At 36.5% G+C, this 20,507-nt stretch overlaps 1 protein-coding gene across 5 annotated transcripts in view; it reads right to left on the bottom strand.

Annotated features, from left to right (window-relative positions):
• bab1 (bric a brac 1) overlaps positions 1-20,507 on the bottom strand; it is a 76,246-nt gene that overhangs the window by 31,371 nt on the left and 24,368 nt on the right. The window lies entirely within an intron of this gene.

The following is a 20,507-nucleotide window of genomic DNA, read 5'->3' as shown; positions in this document are numbered from 1 at the left end:
TTCAATATAATGAAATTTACTTAATTGTATAACGCTCGTAATTAATTCACTTTGTATGCTAATTCGTGCCTAAGTGGCGTATTAAATTTTAAAATGTCTTCAATATTTATGTCCCCCGCACGTGTCGATTATTGCACGACCAAAAATTGATGTAAATCTGAATTTTAAGTCCGATTTAATGCAAATTTCGGCACACATTTCTTGGGAGATTATGCAGTTTAAGATGCCCAGGCCAAAGCCAGCAATAACTATTCCTCGCTCTGCAATTATTTTGTGTTTAATTAAATCAATACAGATCGAAGCCACCTGAGAAGGCCAAACAAATGAAAGCACTTGGATTAGGCTGCAATCTAATTAAATGTAGCATTCGAAGGTTTTTGAAGTTTTAGGAAGGGTGTGTGCGGTTGTTTACCCCCGAAAACAAATGTGCATATATGCATGGTCATGGGCCACACTCAGCCAGACAAGTTGAGAAGGACCAAGGACACTGAACATAATAATTTTGAGGGTTTTTTAAATATATTTTACAATAAATTTCTTATTTCTAATAATATATTTATGAATGAAGTGTTGAGTATACATTTTGTCATGTTAATTTTCATCATTAATACTTATTTTCCACTTTGATTCAACCTTAAAACGGTTTAAACTATGGTTTTTAAAATTATCATTAATTAGATTTTTTATTTTTTTAATTATATATTTATGAATGAAAAGTTTTTGATATGCATTTGGATATTTACGTCATCATTAGTACTTATTTTTCTCACTGATTCAAACTTAAAACTTTTCCTAGTTTGTCGCTGAATTCGTACTTGGGAATTTTAAGCACACTTCGTGCTTTTAGGATGCTATCTTTCTTATTTCTTCTTAGTAGTATTAACTACTTTTTTCTCTAACTGCACAGAGCTAGAGAACCCAACGCGAGCACCGTAAAACTGCAGAATTTACAACGCAACTACTCAGGTCTGAAGCGTAATAAAATATTTGCGTTTTTGCCGAGTGCCCACGTACAGTTCCCGGAGTCTTCTTCTGGCCGTGCTGGGTCGAGTCTTTCGAGGAGTCCTTCCTGGACAAGCCCATGCGGCCAGGCCAGAAGAGGCATGACTCAGGCCTGACTGACCCCCTGACCCTCTGACCCACCCGAAGCGACCCTATCCGATCCTGTGAGCTCCCAGAAACCCCTCCTGTTCGCCTGTCAGCCAGTTTACAATGTAAACGCGAAAATGCGACAGCAGTGCATAAAAATCCTTGGCCCTGGGCGATGGCGATTTTTATGCGTTTAAACATTTTCATTACAAAAATTGCATTGCTCTTGGGGGGTTCGATGAGGAATGGTTGTGTGGGGCGGTGTTGGTGTGTTGGCAAGTTTTTCGTTGTCATTAAATCTGCAGCGATAAAATCAATTTATGTCAATTTCCACTTTCGGCTACAACTACACCCAACACCAACACCCCGAAGACAACAAACAAAGACAACGCCATTGCTTTTTAATTAAAAGTGAAAAACTTGAGTGACCAAACAAAACATCGTCGTCCGTCCAGAGAGTGAGATGGAAACCAGACAAAGCCGCGCCCGGCCACCCTCATGTTTCATCAATTTATGCAATTTATAAAATAAATATAAAAATACAACAATAAGTAAACGAAACGAAACGAAATGGGGACGCGGCCCACGAAAAATTATGGCCAAATGCACGGGCAAGGAATTTATTAATAATGCAAATACATAAAAACAGAAATCAACCCCTGATTATACAGATACTTACTTACCGCGCCACCGGGCCCAGAATCTACCACCCGTCATCGCGGTCTCCTGCCCCGGCTTAATCTATTATTTAAATATGAAAAAAATGAAAATAAAAATGAGAATAAAATGGGATCGAGCGAGAACAAAGAACTCAACATACCCTTGGAACATATAGTACATGGGCGAGAGAACGGAAAACAGATCAAGGGCAGAGACCTAGTCTTATGGGAAATCTCTGTGAGCCCTTTGTGGTTGCATATGTATTTCTATTTTTTTTTATCACTTATGGAAATTAATAACTACAAAAATAAATAAATGGGTTAACAGATGCTGCATTTCTCGAACAAAAATCAAATACGAGGCGATCAAAGGGGAATCTTTTGAAGGGTAATTTAGGGAATCGAATATGTGTAGATATACATAAATACATTTTACACTTTCTGCATATTCAGAAAATATAATTATATTCTCAAAAAGGTTTCTTAATTTATTTTAAAATTGCCAAACCAATCTCAAAGTCATGATACCTTCTTCCAAGTGAAAGCAAGTCCTGCCTTACTGGGGGCGCGGTGAAAAATTGCCAACATTGCCATCATCTAATATTTATATACGTAATATAAAATATAATGATTCCCGGGCTAGACGCACAGAACAGGGAAACCAGGACCACGTACCCAGGACTCCCAACTCAAAACCCAGAAAACCTGGGCCAAGGGCTCGTCGATTGTGACTTGGCATCGACAGAGCTGCCAAAATGCGACGCGGAAAATATTCAATAATTTATAATTTAAATAATACCCACTACAAAAGGGAGAGTTGGGACTCGACTAGACAGGAGCGGAACTGGGCCCGCCACAAGGTGAACTATGCTGACTTCAAATTTGCATATAGCCAACACAGACGTCGACTGCGACAGCGATGCCTTTTATAATTTTTCATTAAACTTGGCAATAAAAGTTTTCGCCTTTTCCCCCATGCGAGCAAAGGCAAGGAAAATGCAGAGACGAGACAAGCGCGAGTGCGACAAAAAAAAAATAAAATGAAAACGTATATAATAAATGACATTATGGCATATTTATGACTGCTAATAATTTATATGCAGCCACGGACCATGCCTCCAGATCTCCGCCCGTTTTTTTTCCACAGCCTGTCCCCATCTCTTCCTCAAAAGAAAGTGGCTTTCTTTATATAAATACAGTGGGAAAAGTAAAAGTGAACATATTACTTGAAAATGCTGAAAATTAGTAGAATATCTCTATTATTTGTTACAAATGTTCACTTAATTTTAACAAATAAATATTTGTATTTAAGTATTAATAAATTAACATTTTCCTATCATAGACACCACATTTTAAGGTGTAACCTTCCTGTTTTTCTCGCTGTATCCTCTGTGACGAGCTGAGGAAAATTTAATTTTGGCACACATTTTGCGGCGAGACATTTTCCTCTCTATTCGCTACCTTTAACAAATAATTTATTTATTATTTATTAAATTCCAACGACGGCTTGCGGGTGCATTTGTTGACTATTGACTACAGTTGCCACTGCCTTCAAATATGTGTATTTAAAAGCAAACATAAAATTTATGTCAAATGTCTGCTTGACACGAGATATTTAAGCCAAATGAGCCAGACAGGGCAAGTACGATATTAAAACTGACTTGATAAAAAAAACGGAACACAAAAAAATACCTGCAATAAAATGTAACAAAAAAACCAAATACAGAAGGAAACCAAGAACAAGCTGTTGTAATGCAAATATAAATAAAAACAATCATGTGACCGTGTTGTGGCAAGCTTAATAATTTATTGTAATTTGTGGCAGGCACAGAGCCTCTCCTCCCCTCCTGTAGAATCGCCTGTAAATTAAGTTTTCCTCTTAGTTGATTTTTTCCACAATTTTCGTTTTTGTTTTTTTTCGCTATTTCTACGTTTGTTGATTGTCATTTGCCTGGTCCCAGCTTTTGTTGTTGTTCTTGCAATATAATTAACTCAAATATGTGTATAATGTTTATAGTAAATGGGTCTCAATTTGTATCTGTGTGTTGTCCCCATATTTAAACTAAATGCCTGGCATTTTGGTTTTTGTTTTTTGTCATTTCCCTGGGTCTTTGTTATTATCCACCATGCAGTTTGTCTGCTCACTTTTCCGGGAGGGGGTGGCTTTTCTTCCCATTTTCCCCGTGTGTGTGTGTTGATTTTTTCCTCCGCTTTTCGGTGTAATTGTTTGTTGTAATTAGGACTGAGCAAATAAAGTGCTTCCGTTGATTTGTTTCAAAGGCAAATAGTTAATTGCCAGCCATAGGCAAAGTCATTCTGCCTACGCAGCGCATTGATTGCTTGTCCCTCTCCCTTTTCCCGCTCATCAGTTTCCACCTGCCTGTATTTCCCTTAAACGGTTGCACTTGTTCTTGGTTTTCCCAAAGAGGAAAAGTTTGGAGATACCGTGTGCAACTTAAGCCATAAAGGTAATAAAATTAAAAGGAATTAAGCTGCATGTGGCTTAAGTTACACTTAAGGTAATTTTAGCTTATGTAATTCGTAAAAAATTAAACAAAAATTGTTATAGATTTTAGAATCTATATTATAAAACTTAATATTTTAAAAATGCTCTTTCTAAGGCTTAATTAACCTTAAATTTTATATTTTTTCCTAGTTTCGTGTTTCCAGAAAACTGTTCTAGATTGATTTTAACTTTTACAAAAGTGTTTTAAATTTTCCTTTAAAAATATTAAATACTTTCAACTGAATGTATTTACTTTCTACTATTTTTTTCCAAGTTCCAAGTCATATAAACGGTTTTAATCTCTCCCATTAAGTGACGTCATTTTAGACAAAATCCTCCCCCTTTTTTTCGCCTGTTCAGTTTCCTTTCCGGCTGTCTTTGTTTTTGCAATTTAATGCGACTGCAGCAGCGACAAATAAAAACTAAAAGACCAAATAAATGCAAACTTAAACTATAAAATAAACATTAAACAAGCTAGAAATGTTTTTATGGCCGCCAAGACGCCCGACGCTCGACGCTCGATGACGATGACGATGAAAATGAGAATGAGAATGAAAATGACGATGTTGTTGCTGCTGTCTTCTTGCTTGGTTTCTGTGGGTTTTCCTTTCGACCAGGCCAGTTGAGTTTTACAATTCTGGGCGGTATTTTGTTGCAGGGCTTCCCATTGCCTCTCTTTTTAACTGCAATATGTGTAGCAGTCGCAGCAAAATACACACAAACACACACACACACAATGCTTTTATACTTTAATGAAGTCGGCGTGCAATAAAAATTGATTAAATATAATTCAGCAACAAAGTATGTTTTATAGTTGCAACATTAGAAGTGGGAAGGCCATAAGCTGCCTCTGCACTGCATTGTAAAAGTTTAATTGTCTTGGGGTGGGCCGAGACTTGGCCGAGATGGCTGCCCGCCTTTGGATGGGGCAGGTGCAGCTGCCACAAAGTTACAGCCAACTATTTGCCCCCCATGCCACATCGTCATCGCATCGCATTGCCTTTCGTTCTCATTTTCCGCCCCCCTGATGGGGCAAAAGCACTTAAACGTCTTCGATATATACTTTCAGCATTTCCACATTTCATTGGGATTTATTGCGCCTAATGTCAATGTCTCAGAGACGGTTAGTTGTGCTTAATATAAATACAGGAGGGTATATGCAAGCCAAACTGGTTAATTTAAATGGTTTTAAAATGTATACCAGCTTAAAAATAATTTTAAAATATTTTTTAATCATTTTAACAAGCTTAAACAATAATTTATTACAAGAGAGCAGTGTAATTAACCCTCTAAATTTACATAGCTTTTATTTAAAGTCTTACAAATATTTAATAAAATATTTTAAATAAATTTAAAAAAAATCTAAACTATTTTTAAATTAGTTTCACGCTCTAAGAAATTTTTTTAAAGATTTAAAACATAGTTTTACAAGTTTTAGCAACAATATAAAAAAAGAGAGCTGAATTAAAATTTTTTTTAAATAATTTTAACAAGCATTAACAATAATATTTTAAAAGAGAGCTCTAGAATTGACATTCTAAATTTATGTAATATGTTTTTATAGTCTTACAAATATTTAATATAATATTTATAATAGATTTTTTAAATCTAAACTTATTTTAAATAATTTGAATGCTTAAAAAAAACTTTTAAAATTTTTTAAATGTTTTTAACAAGTTTTAGCAAAAAAATATTAAAGAAGAAATGAACAAATTGGGCTCTAAAAGTTTAAATTTTATTTTAATAATCACAATAATATGTAATCTAGTTTTCCAAGTAGATTTTTATTTAAATTAAGAAAGTAGAACCCCAGAAAGTAATTTCTAATTCTAGAATTACTTGTTCAATATATTGAATTTGTTCTGTAAATGTTCATATTTTCTGATACACACACACACACATATATACATTGCCCTTAATTACATGCAAAAGTGGGTGGGTTGGGTTTGCCTTGGAACGTAAATTTATTTTAATATTGGTGCGCAATTTATTTTAATTGGAATAATTTTATTTGTCTTTATGTTTATTCATTATGCAGACTAATGAATTTTCCTACCAATACATGGCCGCTATCTCTCCGCACGCATCTATTGGGGCGGAACAATAATCGAGGGGGTAGGGGGAGTGCCATTAGGGGGACCGTTGTGGGTGCTCGGCTTTTGAATAATTAACGAGGGTGCCACTCTCAGCCATTACACATGCACATATATTCAAAAGACAGAGAGAGTGAGAGAGAGAGACCCAATGTGTGTGTGTGTGTGTTATGGCACATAATAATATTATATGTTATTTACCAAGAAAATGCTTAGTCAGCCTTATACAAATGTCTATGAATGTTCAAAATATAATTATAATAATAATTGAATTAGATTTATTGATTATTTGTACAGGACAACAGCACGAACACGACATGCAACAACGTCCATGGACAAATAGGGGCTGTAATTTGAGGAGGGGCTGGGGTGGGTGGTTCAGAGCCAAGTCAACAGACGGCGGCTGCCTGTATTCTGCCCTTTTTGGGTGGAAGTTTCCAGTTTTTTTTTACATTAAACTGATTTCTTGGTTAATTCGGTGATATAATAGGTCATGTAACCTAACCTTACATTAAAGATTTATTGCTTTAAATTCTTGGGGAAATTATATTGAATTATTCAGGGGCTTTTATCATATTAATAATTATGTTTTTGGGTTTTAAAGTGGGGTTTTTAGAGAGGGAAATTTAACAGGCCTTGGCTTTTCTTTTATTAATATAAACAATGTATTGAGAAAGTCCACGTTTCTACATTTATTTTTAATTATTAAGAAAGAATTCCATTGATTATATTCTTGCATTGCTATTAAATAAAGTCCTTTAATCTATATTTAAAATAAATTTAATAACATAAATCATCTCATTATTAATTAATTTTAAATAATTAGTACAAAAGCAGAGACCAACTTATCCTATCTTTCTTCTTTTTATTCCTTTTCTTTTTGTTTAAAAAATTTAAACATATTATGCAGACCCTAATTAATAAGTAAAATCAATCTTTTGTGCAAAAAAGAGAAAGGAAAAATATATTCTTAGAAAGTGAAAGCACAAACCAGGCGTTGAACAACGCATTTGCCTTTCCTCCGATTTCTTTGTTGCGTTGCAAAGTGCGTCAGAGGACACAACCAGCTCCTCACACTGCACACCCCACACTGCACACCCCAACCCCCAGCCACAAGCCATTCAGTCAGAAAACTTGGCCCAAACTTGAGGCACTCACACACAAACACACACACTTTCGCCGGGACGCGAATTTCGCGCGCTTTTCTCCTCTTCTTTTTTGGCGCACATCTTCGGGACTGCGACTTCGACTTCGACTTGTACTTGTACTTGCGCTTGTACTTGTGATTTTGCTTGTACTTGGAACCAAGGCGGGGGGAGGGGTATACTGGGAACTCGAAGCTCGGAACCTGGAGTGCAACGTCAGTGCAGCAAAAACGCCTGACATTGCCTGCTGAAGATGCTGGGCGCCTGTTCCCGGCGCAGTCTGTGCATTCGACTGCATTTTTCAGCTGCACTCAATTCGGCGGGGGGAAGCGCAAAAAGGCACGAAATCGCGCTAAAGGGGTTGTCGAAAAAATGCATTCCCCGAAAAATACAAGGGGTAGCGGGTGACTGGGGTGGAAAGAAGCTGCAGGGACAGTCAGTCAGACCAGCTCCTGCGTGCGTATCGATTTTATCCACTGCTGCTCCTTCGACTTGCAGGTGAAGAGGAGGGCCTCATCCTCCTTTCGTTTCTTAGTTTCCCCGGGAACTGTTGAAATCCCTCGTATTTATGGGGGCGCGTTTTGAAATTTATGCGTTGCTCTCGAGGATGTGTGAGAAAGTTTCGTCGAAAAGTTGCAATTTAGATGCTGAGCAAAGTACTTTCGGTAGTCTTTGTTTACTGCTCTGTCGAACAGTCTGTTTTTTTTTTATGTCCTGACTACTCTGTCAAGAATATTACGGCATAAATAGTTAATCAGATTTGTATAAGAAAACAAATTCTATTATATTTTCCAGTATTAACGAAATTATTACTATTTATGCTCAAATATATTAATGTTTATGAAGGAATTTAATGCTTCAAAAATATTACAACAATTTGTTAAAAATATTTACCTTATTCTAACTCTTTCTTCCAAGAAACCCTTTAGAATACTTCCAAGAGTATTTCCAAATTCGACTTTGAATCTCCCATAAAATCCCTCGTTATTTTTTCTAAGTTGAATTATTATATTTGCAAAAGTTTTGCTTATGAATTATTGGCTCAGTGGGTGGGGAATTATGTGAAGGGAAGAATATATATACATATATATTGAAGGCAATGCACTTTATGAGCTCTTGGGTTCACAAAAGGTCAGCTAGGGAATTTTATGACCTCTCAACAGAAGGAAATTTAGCCACAAAGTTGCGTTTATCTTTAAAGTTTCATATCAAGAAGACATTTCAATATTTCAATAGGACACATGTGACAAAAATATGCGAGCAACTGTTTAAAAATTCGGATCATACGAGAATAAAAGGGATCGGGTTGCTTTTGATGATGATTGTGAATACAAAATATACATTTAAATATTACACATAATAAATATACAAGTGCGGCAACCGCCCTCAGCGAGCGATTATATCGCAAAAACCATCTCTCAGCCATCTGTGAGAAGTCACCGTTGCAGCCTATTACTAGATTGAAATATTTTATTCTTTTAGTGCACAGAAAGAAAAATAAGAGTAGATTATTCTGTTAATGAATATCATAAAAAATATCAAAAGATATACCTTAGAAATTCGCACAAATTCATAGACTACTTGTTTATATTAATATTATATTTGCCATTATATTTTTAATATTTTTCCCTAGTGTAGTTATAAGTATGGATGTGCTTTATTCTTGATACCAAGCTCAAAGAGCAGCCCTTGAGGGCTTTTGATCCCCGTTGCGAGGTGGTTTTCCAGGGGTTGTCCAGTCCCCAACCCCTTTTAATATGGATATCTCTGTCAACTGTGCCCTGGCTTATTTGCGATTTCTCCACATTTCTCATATTTTACATATTTAACACCCCTAAACCCAAGGCCCATCCCCCCTGCCATCTAATTACTCGTGGTTCGTGGTTATTTTCTTTGCTGGCCGAATGAGTTGAAGTTGGAAAAATAACGCAAATTACAAATAGATTTCTTAGAGTTTTGGTGCATAATCATGCACCGGATATGAATTAATTTTTTCACCCCTTCCCCCTTGTGGTCCGGCACTTTTGCTTTGAGCTGCCCTATTAGGGAGAGGGTATAATTATTTTCCTGTTTGCAATGAGAGTGGAGGTAGGGCGAAAGTGAACAGTCATTGGGTTTAGCTTGAAGGTTCTATAATTGCTAGGGTAATGTATATTAGGGGGATTTTTTAATCAAAATAGTTGTAGTTTGAATAAAATAATATTGCTTTAAAGTCGTAAGAAAAATATTGGTTTTCAATAGCTTTTGTTACTTTGTTTCGTTATAAAGAAAATGTATTATTCAAATTCTACAAAGTAAGAAGGAATTATTCATTTGCTTTTAGTTTAGGAGGTTTCAAATACCTTTTCTTTATTTTCTATATATTTTTTATATAACAGAGTATTACTCTACTTGACTTAATCCCTTACTTTGTAATATCAAACCACACAAAAGAGCATTTAAAAACCTGTTTAGTCCCATTTTCCTCAATTCTAGTTGGCTTTTCCGTTGTGCCGCTTTGCTGTAATTTGTTATTAGTTTTCTGCAGTTGTGTAGTTGTGGCTATAGTTGTAGTTGCTGCGGCGGACAAAGCGCTTGGACTTCCATTGAAATCATTTACATATCGCCTATATAGCAAGCTTGGACTTGGGATTGGGGCAGAGGGTAGTAGAAGGAATATATTTCTGGGGCTCTGTGTGTATGCAGCTTATTGCATTTGCTATATCGACCTTAGCCAACGATTTGTTATTATTATTCTTGCTGCTCGGCGCCGCTGTACATTAATTTGCACTCCACAACACTGAGCCTTAATTGCTACCCCTTTTCTCACTTTTCCTGCTGACGGTGGGGAACCCCCGTTATTTCAGCTAAGCAATTTGCACGTCAAACTCGTGTTTGCAAGCGGCGAGCAGCAGAGTTGTCATCAATTAGAGATTATTAATACGAATGCTATGTACTTACGGTAAAGCCCAAGTCCAAATCACCTCAGAAACTTACCTGTAACGAGAGAGAGAGAGAGAAAGAGAAAAGCGGGAATTTAATAATAGAAAAATATTGCTGCCTATTTCAGGGCGCGGATTTCGGTTCTACATACATATATGCTAGGTAATGTCTTTGTGTGTGTGTTTGCATTTTATATTGCGTATACGCAATGCGAACTAGACAAACTGCCGTTGTTGTTGCTGCTGCTGCTGCTGCACTCCATGCCATAGTACATACTCCAGACTAGAGTCTACGGGGCGACTGCGGCTTGAGCTCCTCCCTTGAATTTCCCCGAATTTTCCCCGATTCCTCCCCCGCCTGCAGTCAAATCCCTGGAATTTTTCGTTGCGCGCCTGCCAAAAACGAGACAGAACGCAACTCTCCTTCTCCCCCAAACCCTATAGTTGAAGTTGCAAATTCGTGCCCAGGCAATAGGCCGAGATAAATGCATTTTCCTAACGTGTACGCTATCAAATATAAGTACAGTGGTTATAACTAAGAGAGGAATAGGGATTTGAAGAGCAAGATTACCAAAAAATGGAAATCCATAAAGGTTTAGTTAAAGAATAATTTATTTATAAATATTTACTTGCTTAAATCGAACTTTTTTAAGCCTAAGAATGGTGCATAATCACGTCAGAAAAACTGTCTTAGCTTCGGAACTATTTAATTTTGTCTTAAGGATAACTTATTTTATGTAAGAAAAATTATACTTAATAAGAAAAAACAATATATTTCCTTAATTTTAGGGGAATAACATATATTTATGCTTTTAAAAACGACATTCTTAAGATTTTTGAAGGCTCAAGCTTAAGAAGATTTGTATGGCTAAGTGACCCAGCTTTTTAAATCATTTTAAGAAACTACAAGGTAAATTTATTGTTCATAATAAATTTACATTTATTTAAAATTTTATTTTTAAGATTTTATTCTAACCAAGTCCCCGGAGTCCCTTAGATATAGTCTTGACTGTATATAGAAAACGCAGCGCCGACAACGCGTTGCTGACGGCGACCGCAGCAGACACACGGCTCGATTTGGTTAGGCACTGGCTCCTAACACACTCACACCCGCACGCACACACACACACGCACACCCTGTCAAAGGGAGGAGGGGTTCAGAGGGGTATTTGCATTAGGTGCATGTGCAACTCGAGGCTTTTGGCAAAAGGCGCAGAGAAGAGAAGCCATGTAGAATCCCAGGACCTGGCCATGCCTGTTGGCCATGTTCAAATGGCCGATGCAGCGTGGGGTAAGGGTGAGGGGGTGATGAAAACATACACACTCACACCCTTACAGATACAGAAGTTGCCAATAACAGGCGCAACGTTTTGTTCGTTCAGCTTTTTTCCTTTGACCAGACTGGAGGAGCGCCCCTGTCACTGCGCTCCCTCCCATTTTCCTGCCGTTCGTTTTCCAACTTCTCGCACTCGCCAGACGCATTCATTTGTAAAGCTAAAGCACATGGCCGGCGGAATGGGGGTTGGGTTAGGAGAGTAGGGGGTATGTAGAAAGGGGTAAAGAGTTGGCGGTGCGGTTCCTGGCCAAGGCTTTTACGCACCTTTTGCCAACGTGTTAATGAAACGCATTCGAGAGCCATAAAACATGCAGCACTCTCAACTAGTCGCCCCCCTTTAACTTTACCCCTTTGCAGGGCCGACTTAAAGGTGCAGGAAAAAAGAAGATTCGTTAACAATAGCATAGCAATGCACTAGGGAAAAATGTTGGGACTAATTAAGCCAGCAATAAGAAAAGTATAAGATATAAAGGTAGCTTTGACATTTTTATTAGTGCTTTTCTACAGAAAATGATTGAAAAATAATAGTTTATAAAGCATTTATAAAACATAAAACCCAATTGAAATACTCAATTTTAATTGATTTTTGTCTCTAGCAACAATGAAACCATAAAAAACCCCGATCGGAAGGGTTCCAGACGCAATCTTAGATCATCTTTGCCATTGCATCTTCTTAACAAAAAAAAACCCAACTAAAAAAGCGTAAAGATTTTTCATTTCCCCCGTGATGGAAAATTCTATTATTGGCATATTTTTTTTGTCCTTCGTCCTGGACGGGATATATACCATCCGCCGGCATATAATTTCATTAGTATTTTTCTAAATCTGGGCGGGCCAGAGCCTCCTTTTTTCAAAAGTGCCAAGAACGGCCAAGAGCGGAATTCATATTTTTTCTTGGCCTATGCAAGTCTGGCAGTTATTGCCTTTCTCTCCAAATGTGTGGGTGTGCAGCGGTGTGTGTATATATATGTGTTTTTGTAGCTGTATGTGAGTTTTATGGAAGAGTGTTGAACATTCCAGCGAACGACTACGAAGCAATGGCAAAAACGCGGCGTAGAAATCGAATTAGATTTTTCCGATTGAATTTTCTACATTTTTAATTGCTTTCGACGTTTCAAACTTGTCGATGAGAGAAGCCCCTCTGCTGCAACCCCCTCCTCAAACCAAACGCCCCTGGAATTGTTGCTAGCTTTTCGGGCGATTCTGTGATGCGGCCTGACATTTATGGGCCTTTGAGGCATCGTTATAGGGGGGCTGGGGGCATATTAAATGCAAGTAACTGAATCAAAAATGTGCGCTGTGCCTAATTTACTTTAGTTTAGTTGCATTTTTAAACAATTGCATGTTTGATGGATACATTTTATGAGAGAAATATATATAAAGTCACTGGAAAAAATATTTTTAAATTAATTTTTAAAGATTTATGAATGATATGGAAGAAGTAAACTAAAATAAATGTTATTTGTGATGAGGAAATACCAAAAAAATTGAAATTTTGAAAGCATTTCAAGTTTATTTATTATTTGTTCCCCCAAAGTCTAAACTTTGCAATAAAATAAATTCATAATTCGATTAGTTCGCTTGGTATTCGCCACTGGTTTTGATGGATCTGTGGCGGGAATTATCCGCATTATTTCCCCATCTTTGCACCTTCTAGGAGCTGCAGCACTCTTAATTTCCCATCAGCATCGGCATCAGCATCGCGATGCCAACTTCAAACGCTGCCACAGCTCGTGGCACATCTAATTGATGATGAGGTGCAGCACTAGCAGCAGCATCCCATCCCCTTTTCTATATACGTGTATCTATATCTAGGCAGTCATACGTATCTGGATCTGGCGGGAATAAATCGAGTGGTGCCAGATGAGTTGCGCGTATGCCAAAAAGGGTTTCTCATGCATTAAAAATGTATTAAAAGTAAAGTAAATAAATAATTGAATCAAGGAGGAGGAGGAGGAAGTGCAGCTGGAACGAACGAACGACCCAGCGAACGGGGCGAAATCGAAAGATATTTATCTAAAAATAATAAAGATGCCCCGTGTCTGGCATCTAGGGCCACTCCCTAAGCCAGCTGCCTTAATTTGTAAATCATTTCCCCAGCATTTTCCAACATTTCCCAGCAGAGCTGCCGGCAGAGAGATATTTTTTAATATCAAAATCAACTTATAAATACTTTTGGCTGCGGCCGCATCTTCCGCATTTGTTTGTAATTTACTTTTATGCTTTACTTAATTGCATCTAGATGCATTTTATAAATTACAGCACATGGTCTTTCACGATCTCTACGAAAAAAAAAAGAAAAATGCTTGAACACATCAAATTGAAGCCGCCGCCGCCGCTGCTGAGCACTTATGATTTTTATTAAACTTTATGTTTTCTAATGACTCACTGGGAAAGCAGCAGCAGCAGCAAATGAAGCGGATAACGCTGACTTGGAAAAATTCAATTAAATATTACAACAATTTCTCTTGCTGTTGCTGTTGCTCTTGCCTTGCCCCCCTTTTCGGGTCTTTCGATGTAGTTTTTATGGCCCGGCTCGTCTGCATTTCCCGACATTAATTACGCCAAATGTAAGTCTGTGTATCCGTATCTTTGTATCTTTGCATCGCGCAACATGCTGCATAATATTAATTTTCGTTGTACATTATTTCCAAGAAAGCTGCCGCGCGGCATCGACATCGACAGCGGCAGCGGCAACAACATATAATAATAATAACCATAATGAATCCAGATACAGATACAGAAACAGAAATGAAGCAAATAAATGAGCAAAGAACAAGCTTTCGTCTATTTCTTTTGCTTTTTTCCCCCCGGTTTGAGTTCGAGTTCGAGTTTTCTTTCTTTGTGGGCTTCTTTTGTTTCGAGTATTACTTCTATAAAGACATACATACCCCCGTACTCGCACAGCTCCTACAACAAAAACAATTAGCCTACTTTAGTTTGTTGTCTTACAAGTGGAAATAAAATTAAATACGAAGTGCAGCACTTAGTTAAATGCAATGTATCTCCATCTGTATCTACGTGAGAGTGCCAGCCAGCTGTGGCTGTATCTGTATCTGTTAGATATACCCACGGAATATGAGTTACAAACAAACGTTACAGCCACACAGCAAGAAAAATATTAGTTCTTAATTAAAGACCAAAGAAAAAGGTTTGAGAACAGGTTCAGCTTTCACTTTGTTTTGTTAATTTTTAGATTTTGACTTCAAGATATTGAATTTCAGTCTTGTTTTATTACTTATTAATGAACTCTTAATTATCAATCAAAGGTGGAGTTTATTCCCTTTATTATAGATATTATTAACAAATTAATGAATCTGTAGAATCTGAATTTTAAGATACCTTTTCTTGCTATCTATATCTATATCTATATATATTATATATATAATATATCTATATATATTATGAATTTTTATATTTTTTTCTTTTATTTTTCTCTCTGTCAACAGTTAGAAGCACACGAATTTAATTACAGCGTTTTGTTTAGTTTTTTTTTTCTTTTTGTGTTCTGCTTTCGTTACGTTTCTTGCGCCGCCTGTCATCGTGTATCTTTGTATCTGATGGGTGCGCATAGTCGTTTTTAGTTATTATTGTTATTATTTCTCCAGTTCTACGTACGTGTACCGCTCAGATATTGAAATTTATCGCCGCTATTTGGTTTGAAATAATTGTCTAGTGACTCGCTGACTTGCACAGTTCGATAAATGTATTTCCACGAATGTATCTGCTGAGCAGGCACAGCAACAGCGACAGATACAGATACATATATGTATATATCGCTGCGGCCGCCACATTCACGTATCTCATTCGCATGTATTATTTTCTATATCTTTGGCCAGGCATCTTATTATAATTTTAATTACAAGCTGTTATGGGGCCACGTTAATTGCTTCCGTTTACGAAATTGTATCTCAGTTCGACTTGACTATAGATATATGAACGTTTGCGAATATGCCAGCTAATTAGAGGGAAGCAGGGTGTAGGGAGGGTGGAGCTAGCATCTCTCTATCACTTTATCTCCATTTCCAGGTGATTCGATCACCTCCACCTGATGACCACAATTAGCCGAAAAGCTGAGCTCTCTGGCCGCTTTGTGGGCCAGCTGATGAGATGCGCTGCTTTCTCGGCCATTTGCTGCAGCTCACATAAAAATCAGCAACAAACTTGCCCTGGCCCCATAAAAAATTGCGAACAAAAAAGAGAACAGCAGAATGGCATGGAATAAAATTTATATGAATAACAAAAAGGCAGTAGCAGTAGCAACAACAACAACAGTTTACGGCCCTGGCTTAAGAGTACACAGGGAAGAATAATTGAAGATTGTGGTTATAATTTAGGTATTGGAATAATATTTGATAATTAAAGTTAAACAAAAACATAATTTAAAATGTATTTTACTTAATTTTATTGTGTTATATAATTTTAAATTAATTTTTAAAGTTCAAACCCTTTAAAAAAACTTCCATTAAAGAAATTCTTGCTTAAATTGTTTTTTAAAATTATTTTAAAATCAAAAAATTAAAAATTAATAAATTAAAAATTCATTTTCGAAATTTAAAACCCTTTTAAAAAATTTCTATTAAAGAAAAGCTTGCCCAAATTGTTTCTAAAAATATTTAAAAATTAAAAATGCAGTCTTTCTGAAAGAAAAAATATATAAAATATCTATATTTAAGGACATTCTTTTATTATATAATAAAATTTAAAGACCAAACTTATTTCCAGTGCACAGTAAGTGCCCCAGAATGCATCTCGGTTTCAGCGGGCAGGTCAAGTTTGTTGCAACACCCGAAGAAGAACTTGCAGCATGCGTCCGGCATTAAAATTGTGTTTATGCGTGTTTGGTAATTTTATAAAAGTTAAATTAGTTTTAAGACCATAAATTCAGCGCACTCTCACTGGCGCAGTAGTCCGTCCCCATGGCCCCAAGTCTCTGCCATTTTAACTTTTATTACTTTTAATATAAAAAAAAGAAGAAAAAGCCGGGGCTAGAAGCGGGCCAGCTGTAGTAAAAATGCACGCGGTCATAAAAAGTTGCAGGAGGCATCTCTACATCGACATCTACATCGCCATAGCTGTGTGGCCATCGAGCCAGAGTCCCCGGATCGGTATGTTGCAGCAACATCGTAAAATAATTTCTTGCTCTGCGGTCGCAACATTGTTGCCGCATTTATTCGCATTATTATTACATTTTAATGATTAATTCTAATTATATGCGACTTGAATAAGGCCGCCGAATGAGAAATGCTCTGGCGGTGGAAGGCCAATAAAAAATGGCAAAAAAAAGTAACAAAAAAAACGGGGCAAAGTGGAGTGGTTTTGTGTTTTTTTGGCCGTGTGGCGCCCCAGGGAGGCGACTCTTGTAGTGGGGCATTAAAAATTGGTGCTGTTAATTGTGGTAGTTATTTGCTGTTTTGCCATTTCACAATTTTACCATTCTGTGGCACCACAACTTTTCACATTGCTCTGGTTGCCTCTTGCAACAATGTTGCGTCCAAGTTGCCTTGCCGCATTCTCGCACTTTTACGAGGCGTTCTTTGTGTTTTTTGTTTAGTTTTTATATCACTTACTTAGTTGATTAAGGGCGTGGCCGATGGGCTAGATATGTTTAGATTTCTTCTTTGTATCCGTCGATTTTCCTAAGAGTGGTTTGCCTTTTACGACCTACGAAAGGTGATCGAAACGACTTCGGAAAGAGGGAATATCAAATGGGTTTTCAGGTAATCCGCTTACTAAATGAGCTCCTTAAAGAATCCTCACACTTTGATCATAGTTGAATTATTGCCACAGTTATTCTAGCATTAAAAAATGTTTTTATTTGCCTAGTTTTAACGATCTGAATTAGAGTTAGAATTTTATGGGATTTTATTTAACAATTTTTAGTTCAATTTATGTTTAAAATGGAAGCTTTTTCAAAAATTTAAGTGATTAATTAATAGTTTACTATCTTGGATGCTAATTTAAAGTGTTTTTTTATATTTTAAAATATATTTAGTCAACAAAAATATTTTTAAAAATTTATTAATGAAATACTTTGTTAAGGAATAGAGCTTATTTGTAAATTTAACTCATTTAAAATTTAAGTAGAAGCTTTTTACTAACATTTATTTTGTTTTAAGCCTAGTTTAGTTGTTGAATTATTTTGTAACAATTTTTTAGGCTTTTAAATACTTGTTCTTTATAAATTAATCATCTTCCCACCAAAACCTTCCTAAGTGAAATCTTTCCGTTAGTATCTTCAACCAAATGTTGTTCTAAAAACGGTGTTTTATTTCCCAGGCCTTAAGGTGAAATAAAGATACCACCGCATCGATTTTCCAGACAACCCCCACACATTCCCCTTAATTCCCTTGGCCAATTGTTTGTTATTTTATAACGTCAACGCGTCGCGAGAAGGCCGCCATAAACTGTTTGTAATAAAATATATTGTGCAATATTTTGCTATAGTTATATAGCCACTCGTATACATTATATATATATTTATATATAGATGTGTATATATATATAATGCCATACCATTGCTTATCGCCTTTATAGGTAGAATGTAATTTCGTTTTATGCGCAGTTTTGTCAACGGCTTTTGTCCCAGCCAGCTTGTGGGGATAAGCACGGGAGTCGGGAAACCAAGGGCAAGAAGCCATAAAACTTTATGCATTTTGTTAGAAATATAAATAATAATTATCTGGCGACTTGTATTGGATTTCCAACCCCGCAAAGCAAACAGAAATTCAAATATACAGAGGCTCGACTACGAGCTACGTTTTGAACTGTCGCAAGCAATAGCAATAATGTTATTAATGTTATTGTTATAATAATAATTCGAAATCCGTAACTTTTGCCATTTTATTAATGGGTCGAACGTGTGTGCGAGACTGTCTCTACACTGTCTCTCTATAATGTTTCTTCATTTTGTGTGTGTTTTTATTTTTTTCACCATTTGGTATCATTACATTAACTGTATGTAGGCTGTTTGATGTCGTAATAGGAAAACACACAGAGAGATACAAACACACGCACTTGCCAGCGATGGAGATGTAGATGGAGATACATATTTACCCACGTTTCTATTTAGACAATAATTTTTAAGTTTTTAAAAACGCTAGAGCGGCAAATATTTGATCAACTCGATGGCAAAACTAGACACTAGGCAAATATAGTGGAGGAGATAGGGGTGGAGGAGGTCGTCATCTCTGTGCCATTTACAATATTTACCCGACTGTTTTTAACTTATTATTTATTTGCATCTCATATTTATTTTAACGCTTTCAATTGCGCCCACCTTTTGAGTGTTTTTATTTAGTTAAGTCGCTTTGTCTATCTGCCAATGGAAACTTTTCCATTCTGTCGCAACTGGAAGCTAATTATGAAGGTTATTTAGGGGAATTTTCCACATAAATTGAGCTCATAACATTATAAATATTAAAATATAAGTAGAGTGCCTCAAGTACATATAAGTAATTGCATATAAAATTTAATGCGGCCGAAAATGATGCGAAAACTATTTGCGGAATTCTCTCTCAGAGGTTGTAGTATGCGTAATTTATTTCATAAGCGCATAAATAAAAATTCAAGCGAAAAACTAAATGCAATAAAAATGCGAAACAGCCGAAATACATATTTAAAATAACAAACCAATTGCGCACAAGTAATAATTTATCAAATATATATATATATGTATTGGGGAAAGAAATCGAAATGGGGGCGCCCCCCCTTGAAAATTTATTGGGCCACGTATTTCGCTTGTACTTTTGCTGGCCAAAAGGTAGCGGCGAAGCTGGTCTAGAAAAGTTTTGCGGCAAGAGAACCGCAACTGCAGATACAAATACAAAGGCACTGAGAAAAATAGCTGAGCTTAAATGATAGGAAATAGTTTTATTTTAAATATTGATTAAAAAAATTCTATAAAAACTATAAGATTTTATTTATTAGGAGAGTTAGTTGATCTTTTTATATATTTCAAGTGAGTAGTTTTTGGTAAATTTTATATTTAAAAATCACACTTTATTCTTCCCAGTGTTTAGCTGCAGATTCAGATACAGATACATTTGAAAACTTTTATCCACAAAACAAATCGCACAAAATCGAAACGTGCGGACCAAGCTCGTCGTTGTCTCCGTCTCACCTCTTTCCTTATTTTTCTTTCTGTTATTTTTTTTTTTTTTTTAGTTCAAGCCATGTCCTGCGTTTCTTGGCTGCCAACTGCGGATGGCGTATGGCGTATGGATAATAATTTCTGAATTCCTGCTCATTTTGATTGCCCCTAATAACTGAGTAGAGTTGCCGCCTCTGCTCTCTGCTCCGCTGACTTCTCTGACTTCTCCAACTTCCCCATGCCATTGCCAATTTGTGTGAGTGTGTGCATGTCTCAGCCAGGAGAACAACTTTAACTCTAAGACACACACACACACAACTCGTTCTCGGTCTGGGTCTGGGTCTGGGTCTCTGCGTTATTATTGTTACAAATATTTTATTCCAATGCCATATATTTTATTCGCCGCTTCTTGGCCGCCCCTCGCAACGTTTCTTTTATTTTATTGCATTGTTTATGCAGCCGAAAGTAAATTATGTTTTTTTGTTTTTGCCCAAGAAGTCCAAGTTGGGAAATGCAACTGAAGAAAAGACAAGTTGACTTGGCCCCAAGAAGGCACTGCAAAAAATATAGATACTTTCACCAAAATAAAGATATATTTAATCAACTAAACTTATATGTTTTTAAAATCCGTAATTAGTTATCTAAAATCTTTGAGCTACTTCGATC

The sequence above is a fragment of the Drosophila kikkawai genome, chromosome 3L (assembly GCF_030179895.1).
Source record: "Drosophila kikkawai strain 14028-0561.14 chromosome 3L, DkikHiC1v2, whole genome shotgun sequence".
Lineage (NCBI taxonomy): Eukaryota > Metazoa > Arthropoda > Insecta > Diptera > Drosophilidae > Drosophila > Drosophila kikkawai.
The sequence above is the reverse complement of the archived record's forward strand: the minus strand, read 5'-3'. Positions and strand labels throughout refer to the sequence as shown.